Here is an 11,106-nt window from a genome sequence, read left to right on the forward strand (position 1 = left end):
GATATTATGCTCTTATTCCAGTGTGGGGTGTGTGGGGGGCAATGGAAGCTGAGTGATAGGGTCTCTCCAAGTGATTGCCAGAAGTGAGATGCGTCCTGGTCTTGTGTCTTACAGATAATCTTACAAATAGTCCTTTGCATCTATATCATGCTTTCAACTTTAAAAGAATCATAATGCTGATTGTGTGAACTTAGGCAAATCACGAGAGGTAGAGCAGGAAGGGTTGCATCAGTGCTTCGTTCTTGTGGCCCTTTCTTACATGCCCAGGGAAATGCTGATCGCCAATTTGGGGCCAGGAAGCAATTTTTCTCCAGGCCAGTTTGGCCCCCAGTGATCCTGGAGGTTTTAAAATCATATTCTGGGCGTGGAACAGGGGTCACTGGGGTGTGTGGGGGGGTATTGGTGAATTTCCTGCATTGTGCAGGGGGTTGGACTAGATGACCCTGGAGGTCCCTTCCCACTTTATGAGTCTATGATTCTATAATTCACCCAGGCTGGCTGTGGGCACGCCAGCACCTCTGTCAGGCAGAAGCGCCTGAGATCCTCCCCCTCCCCTTTTCCTTCGCCCGACTTGGAGGCAAAGGGAAGGGAGAGGGGGGAAAGAATGGATCCCAGGTTCTTCTGCCTGTCAGAGGGGCTGGTGCACATTTCCGATGATGTCAGGGGGTGTGACATATGCTAATCAATTATGCTAATGAGCTCCTGCCGCTCTTTTTCTATGAAATTACCCCTGGATTAGGCAATATGTCTTTTAAGAACACACAGCCATCTGAGCTTTCCAATGTTGCCTGAAATAGAGCTAGTACAGAATCAATTTGGAAAATCAAGAGGAGCTTGAGCTTGCCCAACTGGAAAAGGCTAACATGCAGTAAGTGGGCCATAACAAAAAAGAGAAATACAGAGGAAGCATAAACTGGAGCTGGGATGATTGGGAGCAGAAGAAAATCAAACAGCCCAAGGCCTAATCCATGCCTAGTATGTATCACTAGACCCCTCCTTGTCCCACATTCACATGGTGAGATTTATCTGTGGGCTCAGATTTGTGGGGATTTAAGTCACAGCTGCTGCACCTTATATGTAATACCTTTAGTAAGTGGAAAAGGTAACAGTCCTAAATCCCTTCAAATCCAACAAAATCCCAAACTGTAATAGACCATATATACTGCATTCATATGCTGGAATATTTAGAAAACATGGTTCTGTCAGTCTGTACTGTAGAATCCGTGGAGGAAGATTTGTTGTCAGAACTGTGTACTGCTGTCTCTAACAACCTGGGATGGAGCTATCAGGATTGCTCCCATGCTGTCTGAAGTTCCGACTAGATAGTGTTTTCTTAGAAAGCCACCTACTTATGTACTTGAACAAGCGAGGCCTTGCAACCCGTCTGTTGCAATGCATCAAATTCTCCATGGAATGGTAACATCCGTTTCTGCTCTTCCCTACAGAGTCACAGTAAGAAAAGCTGAACATATTGCCAAAGGGGGGTGGGCAATTAGGAGTAATTGTGCACTGAGAACAGTTCCTGGTTCTGACCAATGGTATAGGTTCGAAAACCAGATTAAAACATCAGGTTTAGCATGGACTACTGAAACCTGAATGCTGTCATACAGGTTGGCCTGCTCATTGCTGCACTGACAAACTACTATATAAACTGAGGAAAGCCAATTTTACCATACCATTGATTTAATGAAATGGTGCTAGTCTGTATGATGACACCAGGCAGAAAATGACTTTCACACTGCAAATAGGGCTGCTTCAATTTACCATCCTCCCATTTAGCTCTGTAATGCCATAAGCAATTTCCAAAGACTAGCAGATAAACTGCTACTGGATGTTGCATTTTTTGCTATGGTTTACATTGAGAATATTGCTATTTTTAATAGAACCTGAGGAAATCACATCCAGCATGTGAATACTATCTAGATTAGGGATGGGCACAAACCAGGAAATACGGTTCAGTTCGTGGCTGAACCACAAACCGAACCAGAAGGTTTGTTTATGAATTGAGGAGGAGGAGGAGATTGGATTTATACCACGTCCTTCACTCAGAGTCTCAGAGTGGCTTACAATCTCCTTTCCCTTCCCTCTGACAGAAACTGCTCTTTTCAAGAAGAGCTCTGATAGGACTATGGCTTGCCCAAGGTCATCCAGCAGCTGCAAGTGGAGGAGTGGGGAGGGGAATCAAACCCAGTTCTCCCAGATTAGAGTCCGCGCACTTAACCACTACACCAAACCGGTTCATGCTGTTCATCCCCCTGCAAATCCCACTGAAAGGGACCACAGTCCCTTAAACAGGGTTTGCAGAAAGCTCAAAAAAACAGCTGAGAGGCAGGGAGCAGATTGCTCCCCACCACTCAGTTGTTTTGGGCTGTCTTCTGCAGTCCCTTTGGTTGGACTACATGACCCCAGAGGTCCCTTCCAAACTCTATGATTATGAAGAAAGCCTGAAAAACAGCAGCCAGCAGAAGGGGGTAGATCTCCCAGGGAGGGACTTCCCACCTTTTTGCTGTCCATGGTGAGCCATTTAAATCCATTTTCTGCTCCTGGTGGAAAGCCATGGGAGTAGGAAGCAGTGGTTGATTTTAATGGCTCAGACCATTAAACCAAACAGCTGAGCGGCTGCTCAGCTGTGTCTCATGAAGGGCCACAATGATGTGTTCCATAATTCATGGTAGTTCATCCTGGTTCTTCACAAACTTCAGTTTGCGAACCCTGAACAGCCCAAAATTCATGATGACTTTAGTTCATCAGCCTGTTTGTGCCCATTCCTAATCTAGATCCAGGTTCAGAATGTGGGATTAACTGTAAAAATACAGTTGTTGGATTGCCTTGGAAGCCATTGGGTCATTGAGTGGGGACGGGAGCCATTGAGACTTAAATCTTATTGGTGGCTGCCATTATGCCTGTTTTCATCATAAAGAAGCATGTTTGAGCATTCATTGGGCTTGTGGGGGTAATACAAGCTGTTTCTAGGGGATTTTAATGACATGGCAGCACCAATTGCTAATTTGTGTTAGAAATATACTCAAAATATTTTTTCCTTGTCAAAGTTCCGTCTGTTCACATCCACATTGAGGACTGATTTTCCGGGTTTTTTTCTGGTGTTTTGTGTGTGTGTGTGTGTGTGTGTGTGTGTGTGAGCTGAAACATTGCAGGGTTTCAGCAGCCTCAAGGGGGCTGCACAATCCCTGTTGCAGTACATTCCCTGCCCATCATACTACAACTGAGGGTTGTTTCTGGTGTATGTGTCTCACCCCTTATTGGTTGCCTCTTTCCCCATATTTGAGAGGTCTCTCTGATTGGCTCCTCCCAAAAAAATTAACACCCCCCCTCCTTTGTATGACAAAATTGTTCTGTTCAGGGCTCGTTGGCTTACCCCTGATGAACACAGTGGGACTTATGCTTGAATAAGCATGCATGGAGAGGGGCGTCTCCAGCACCTGTGCCCTTTCTTGTGGGTCAGGCTCCATGAAAGCCCCCTTCCTCACTCCAGTTCCCTTCTCTGGGTCTTACTTCGGAGTTAAATGGTGTCACTTGATGAAACTGTCGATGTCGCCTAAGGCTACCCCAGAACACATGGGTATAGCATGATCCTCTTACACAAGAGTAGTCCATTGGCTTCATTATGTCTACTCTGTTATGAAGCAAGCGGCAGGGATGGGATTAGGGTTGCCAAGTGGTATTTACCTTGCCGGCGGGGGACTCCCGGGTGGATCCCGGCACGTGCGCGCGCAAAGCACGCGCGCGCCGCACACATGTCACCAGGAAGTGACGTTATGATGCCAGGCACACTGGGGGCGGGGCCATGACCATACAAGGGAAAACCATAGAGTTTTTCCTTGTATGGCCGTGGCCCCGCCCCCAGCATGCCCGGCGTGCCTGTGTCACTTCCTGGTGATGCGCACGTCGGGGAGGAGTTCCCCCCGGGGCCCGATCCGGCGCCGCCGGGGAACGGGCCTCTGGGGCGGGGGTTTCCCCATCCCCCGGGGGGACTTGGGATCCCTAGATGGGATCCAGGGCATTCTAAGTAGCCAGAATATTGCTCTCTCCTCCCCACTCCCTTCCCCCACCAAGGTTTATGATTAATATGAGCATAATTCTTCAGTCTGTCTCTGCATCTCAAGAGCTGGTTTTTAAGAGAGTTGCAGAATCCCCCCCCCCCCAATCACCTTAAAGATCGACTCTGAGTCAGCTTCCTGTATAAGCAGAGCTGCAGGAGGTGGTGTCAGGCCTCCCAATGGAACTGACTGTTTTGTTTCGCTGCAGGCGCCCTCCAGCACTGAAACGATTTAGTGCGGGGCTGGCATACAAATATATTTTTTTTTAAAGTTCACCACCCAAACCTGCCATTTCTAGGTGGGTTTTGGGCAGCAATCCATTAAGTGAAAAAAATGTTCAGATTTTGAGCAAGAGGCTATCTTGCAAATTCATTTCGCAAATGGGAAAAATTTACAGGAAAAACTAGTTTAGGAAAGAATGGGGGGGAAACGAGGAAAGACTGGAACAGCATGGGAATGTTAATGAAGTTGTCTGGACACAAGAAAAAAACCCCCAGTAATATTGGGGAATGAAAATGCAACCTCAAGGCAATCTGGAAAATGCCATAGTGTGCATTTCTGGTGCCCCATTTTAAGCCAGATCCACCAGGCTATAGCATGTCCAGAGAAGGGCAACCAGGATGGTGAAGAGTCTGGAAACTAGTCCAGCTCTTGTACTTTTCTCTTATAGCACATGCTTAGTTTGCAGGTGTGGAGTGTCTGTGAACAAACGTGATCACAGTCCTCAAATATCTGAAGTACTGTAATGTAACAGATGGAGCAGACTTGTTCTCTTTTGCTCCAGAAGGTAGAACTAATGGGTAGGAATTACAAGGAAGTAGACAATGGCTCATTGTTAGGAGAAACTCCCCAATAATAAGAACAGTTCAGTAGTAGAATAGACTGCCTCATAAGGTGGTAGACTCTTCTTCACTAGAAGCCTACACAGATGCTGGACAGCCACCTCTCAGGGATGCTGTAGTGGTGTATTCCGGCACTGAGGAGAGGGTTAGACTAGATGACCTTCAAGATCCCTTCCAACGCTGTCTCATGGTGTGCCTAATTTCCAGTCCCATACTTGCTGCACCTGGCTTTAATCACCCAATTCTTATAAACACAGGCACTTCAGCTGCTGCAACAGAGGTTACGTAGCAAGTAGAACAGATGGAGGTTGCATCCAGTTATGGTCTGGAGCAGGAAATTAGAGAGTGGAATTTTACCGCTGGCAATTTGTGTGGGTCTCAAAAACATTATGCTTCTGCCCATGAGACTGGAAGAACTAGCTTGTGTACAGACCAGTAGTCCTCAAGCTGGCTATATTGACAAAGAGGATCCAATAGAGTCTAGCATTACAAGACAATGACTTCATCCATTCCTTTTACCAGGGGCAATATCAAAGTAATAGCTAATGCTCTCTCCCAGGGTCATATCTAAAGTTAAAAGTGTTGTGAGGCAAAGCACCCCTGGCCTCCCCCAAGGGTTAATGTGAACAGTAGCAGGCCTGGTCTATTCTGCAAGTGTCACTAATTGGTGCCTTGGCTTACAGGGTATCATCTTCAAGGCCAAAGTAATTAGCTTCTCATGAGAACTTGCGGTCCATTGGAGGGGGGGGAGCCAGAGATGATGAGGTAATCTTATAGGTTTCTCCTGATTGGATGTCATCATCGTCTGATGTGCAGGGCCCCAAAACTATAATTAAGCTAAAGCCCTAAGGAAGAGAGACTAGCTTAGATTCTGATGTACTAGAGGCCTGAGCTATGATATGCAATTGCTAGTAATGTAGAAAATGCCTGAGCTTTGACCTTTGACTCTGGAACTTAAGGTTGGTGCCATCTAATGCAGGTTCTGAAAAGTGTTAAGACAGTTGAGCAAGCTTTCTTATTTTCTTGCTGTATGATCAAAGAGTAATTGCTTGTAAAATAATTATTTATTTGACCAGAATTTAATTAACTTTATAAACTATTTTTTGAAGTTAAATAACGGTTTGGTTGCTTGTGTGCACCTGCCCTGGGTGGGACCCATGGGTTTCAGCTTTGAAAACCTTGACAAGTGTGAATTACCCTACTGAGGACTGATACTCAAGTATATTCTACTTCCTTCCTCTTTTCTTGCCATAAGAATCAATCATGTTTAGTGAAATAACTAGAATTGTTTTTACCATAAATTTTCTCTGCTGGATTTAGGCTTCCCAAGTCCCCCCGGGGGGCGGGGAAACCCCCGCTCCAGAGGCCCGTTCCCCGCCGCCGGCGGATCGGGCCTCGGGGGAACCCCACCCCCAAAGTACGCAACGTGCACGTCACCCGGAAGTGACGCGACCATGCCGGGCACGCTGGGGGTGTGGCCACAGTTATCCAAGGGAAAACTCTATGGTTTTTCCTCGGATGGTCGGGTGACGGGGTTGCGACGCGCTCCAGGAACAAGCCGGGAGCCCCCTGCTCCAGCAGCAGGTAAGACTTGGCAACCCTAGCTGGATTTCGTTAGTGTTAGATCGCGCTAACAAAGGACTCGTAGAGTGATTCAGCAAGTGATTCAGCTTTATTTAGAAGTAACGAACAAGCACTAACTCAGTAAGAAACCAGAACAGAAAACAGTGGGAGCTTATGCTCCTTTTAAACATAACCGGGCTAATGTAGCCACGCCTATTTACAAATAACAACCAATGAGATTGCTAGAATAAAGACCAATGGGAGTCTTTCCCTCCTAGGGAATGGTATCGTTCTGATTGGTCGCTGTTACGAAGCGACCAATAGGAAGTTCGCTCAGAGGAGCCCTGGTCTGGCTCGAAGCTTAACATGGGAGTCCTATGAGGTGATTCATGTAATCATTTCAATACATTACAATTCCTCCCCCCTAAGTTAAGCCATCATCCCAATTGTTTTATTATTTACAAACATGCAATCAACCTTTGTACATCAGTTATTCCAACAGTATTTACACTCATAGTCCTTCAGATAAGTCGGCATTTGCCGCGAACGCTGGGACCTGCGGAGCGGTGCAGGCTCCACGGGCAGACAAGGTTGTGGGTCAGAGTGGGGTTCACTACAGCCTGGATCAGGCACAGACTCGACTGGGATTTCAGCCCCGCACACAGGGTTCTGCCCTGACTCGGGGACAGTACCGGGCCTTTCGGTACTCACCGCCTGCTCTGGGGGTGTCCACTCGACATCAGGGGATTCAGCCGTCGGAGAGTCAGCGCTGTCCCTAGCCCAACGTCTCCTTAACTGATCTATGTGGCGCCGCCATATTCGACCGTCAGCTAACTGCACCACATACATTCGAGTACCCACAGAGTCGGATATAACCCCAGGAAGCCACAAGTGCCCGTTTGCATAATTTCGTGCGAAAACCTTGTCCCCTTTTTCAAACATGCGCACCTTCGGTTGCGCAGTGGTACGCTCGGACTGATCTTCTGATAGGTCTGGGTGCATACGGTTCAAACGGGTCGTGAGTCTCCGCCCCATTAACAATTCGGCCGGACTACGGCCTGTAGCACTACAGGGGGTGGTGTGCTGCAGCAAAAGAAAGGAGCCCAGCCTCTGGCTCCAGTCCCCTTCGTCCATTTTACCCAGGGCCTCTTTGGCCGTCCTGACCATCCGTTCGGCTTGGCCATTAGATGCCGGATGGAAAGGGGCCGAAGTCATTTGGCGTATGCCATTACTCGTGAGGAAGAGCCTAAATTCCTCAGACACAAATTGAGGCCCGTTGTCACTGACGATGACGTCAGGCAACCCGTGGGTGGCAAAAAGTCGGCGGAGCGCATGGATCACAGCAAGTGATGTGGTCGATTTCATATGCACGACCTCCAGCCATTTGGACATAGCGTCCACCACAATTAGGAACATTTGCCCTTGGAGAGGGCCAGCAAAATCTATATGCAATCTGGCCCAGGGTTTACCAGATGACTCCCAGCCTTGGGGTGTAGCTTGTGGGGGATCGGGTCTGACTTGCTGGCATTTGGGACACCCTCGTACCCATTCTTCGATCTCTTTGTCCAGCCCCGGCCACCAGACATACCCTCTGGCCAACGCTTTGGTGTGTACCATACCGGGGTGACCCTCGTGCAGCGACTCTAACACTCTCGTCCTGAGTTTGTCAGGAACCACCACCCTGTTCCCCCATAATACACAGCCCTTAGAAATGGATAGTTCATTTTGACGGCTTTTGTAAGGGCCGAACTCCGGTTCAACGCTTCCAACCGGCCACCCCCTCCAAACCCAGTTTAATACTCGGGACAGCACGCTATCCTTGGCCGTGTGTGCTGCAATGTCCCTGGATGATACCGGGGGTCGAGGAAGCTCCTCAATTGCCAAGACCTCACAGGCGGGGGCAGGGTCTGCGCCAATGTCCGGCACCGGGCACCGGCTGAGGGCATCCGCATGCCCAATCGCTTTCCCAGGCCGGTGCTCTAAGTCAAAATCATAAGCCTGCAAAAATATCGCCCATCTAAGCATGCGTGGGGACATGATGTTTGGCAATTGCTTATCGGGCGCAAAAATCCCCAGTAGCGGCTTGTGGTCAGTGACCAGCAAAAATCGTCTGCCAAAAATAAAATCATGGAACTTTTTGACAGCCGCTACCAACGCCAGACCCTCCTTGTCTATCTGGGCATAGTTCCGCTCTGCCGCAGATAGTGATCTAGAATAAAAAGCGATAGGCGCTTCGCTCCCATCAGGCATCAGATGGCTTAAAACTGCGCCTACTCCAAACGGTGAAGCGTCAGCAGCTAACACCAGGAGCTTGTGTTCATCATAATGCGTGAGTACGGCATTAGATGTCAGCAGCTCCTTGACTCCCACAAAAGCCTTTTCCTCGGCCTGCCCCCACTTCCATTTTGCCTCCTTGTGCAAAAGCGCGTGCAAAGGGGCCGCCACTGATGCCTTATGCGGTAAAAACGCATGATAAAAATTCAGGAGTCCTAAAAAGGATTGGAGCTCCTTCTTACTCACCGGCCTGGGGGCGTTTTGGATTGCAGATACCTTCTCATCCGTGGGGTGGACTCCCTCTGCGTCAATGCGAAACCCCAGGAAGTCCACACTTTCCACCCCGAGCGTGCATTTTGAGCGCTTAACTCTGAGGCCGGCATTTTGAAAACGCCTGAGGACCTCTTTAACCCGGTCCAGTAGTTCCTGTTCAGACCCGCCCGCAATCAGCACGTCGTCAAAATAGGGCACTGTGCCAGGTACCCCCCTTAGTAGACGTTCCATGAGGCCCTGAAAAATCCCAGGTGCTACGTTGACCCCGAATTGCAGCCTGTTCACTTTAAAAGCCCCTTGGTGGGTTACAATTGTTTGGGCCTCGGCAGCCTCCGGGGTGACAGGCAACTGCTGGTATGCCTGGGCCAGGTCAAATTTGGCGAAAATCTTGCCACCCCCCAGGGAAGCCAAAATGTGGCTTATTACCGGGACCGGGTACGAATGTTGCTGCAGCGCCTTGTTAATCGTACATTTGTAATCGGCGCATAGTCGTATGGACCCATCTGATTTGACAGGGGTTACGATCGGGGTCTCCCATTTGCTGTATGGTACTGGCTCTAAAACCCCTTGCTCAACTAGTTTGTCAATCTCTTTTTCCACCTTATGTTTGAGAGACACAGGTACTTTCCGATACTTCAACCTAATAGGTTTGACTGACGGATCTAAGTCAAACGCAACCGGGGGGCCCTTGTACCTTCCCAACCCTTCGGCAAATACATCAGGGAACAGGTCGTACAGCATGCCCCATTTATTTTCAGACATCCTGTTAATCCCAGAAATACCGATGCCCAATGGCTCAAACCAATCTAACCCTAGCAGGTTAACCCGGTCTCCCTCTGCAATCAGGAATGACAGTTTAACACATTTCCCCTTATACTCAACAGTAACAGAGTCCCGTCCGGCCAAGGGAATTCGGTTGCCCTGGAAGTCGGACACTCTGGTTCCCGCAGGCTGGAGCCGCCGCCGGCTTCGGTTCGGGAACAACTGGCGCCAGGACGCGGCAGAAATCACCGTCACGGACGATCCTGAGTCCACCTCCATTGTACAGGGTCGGCCGTCGAGGAGTGGAGTCACGGTGATCTTGCCCTGGCTGCTGGTGCGATTTACGGCCGATGCGCTCGACAAGGTCGCCGTCAACTGGCAGCTTGCTTCCGATGCTGAGGAACGGGTCTTGCCTTGGGTGCTGACTGGAGTGCCCCTCTGCGCTGACCGGTTGTTAGTTGAGGGATCCTTCTTCGCTGATCTGCAGACTCTGGCCAGATGACCACGCCGCCCACACGCTCTGCAGTCGACATCACGAGCCCAACAGGAGCCGCGCTGGTGCTTCCCGCCACAACCGGAGCAAGGCTTGACGTTGGTAGTCTTCGCTGGGGTCCGCTTGCCTCGAACCGCGTTGACGTCATCATCCGCGTCTTCGCCCTCGCTGTCTCGTTGAGCGTGTATACTGGGCTCTGCCACCCGCTGGCGGACCTCCTTCGTGGACTTCTCCGCTGCTTCCGCGGCCACGGCCTCTTCGTAGGCCACTGCCCAGGTCAGGGTGGTGCGGGCGAACAGCCTCTGTTGCAGCCTTTCATCTTTGAGACCGCAGACGAGACGGTCTCTGAGGGCTTCCTCCACGTTGTGGAAATTACATGGCCGTGCGGCTTTGCGAAGGGCCGCCACGAAATCTGCGATGGTCTCGCCTCCGGCCTGGTTCCGCTTGTAAAAAGCGTGCCGGCAGGCGATCTCCGACGGTTGTGGAGAATAGTGAGCCTTAAGCTTCTCCGTGATGTCAGCGTAGGTGACAGTCTTTATATCAGTTGGGGCCACCAATGACCTGGCTATGTCGAAGGTCCCCTTCCCGCAGGAACTCAGGAGGCATGCTCGTTTCTTCGCCTCATCGGTGATGTCGTGGGTCTCCAGATGGAACTCGAACCTGGACAGGTAGGAGTCCCAGTCTTCTGAGGAGGGTTCGAAGCACTCGAACTTCTGGCTTCCAGCCATCGGGGGAGACTTGGGCACCGGAGCTGGTGGCGCCTCCGCCGGATCGGCTGCTGTGCTCTGCTCGCTTTCTTCTGAGTCCGAAGCGTGGATGTCCGCAGGGCTGCCTACCTGCT

Source organism: Gekko japonicus, unplaced genomic scaffold (assembly GCF_001447785.1).
Source record: "Gekko japonicus isolate JY-2015 unplaced genomic scaffold, Gekko_japonicus_V1.1 scaffold1587, whole genome shotgun sequence".
Classification (NCBI taxonomy): Eukaryota; Metazoa; Chordata; class Lepidosauria; order Squamata; family Gekkonidae; genus Gekko; species Gekko japonicus.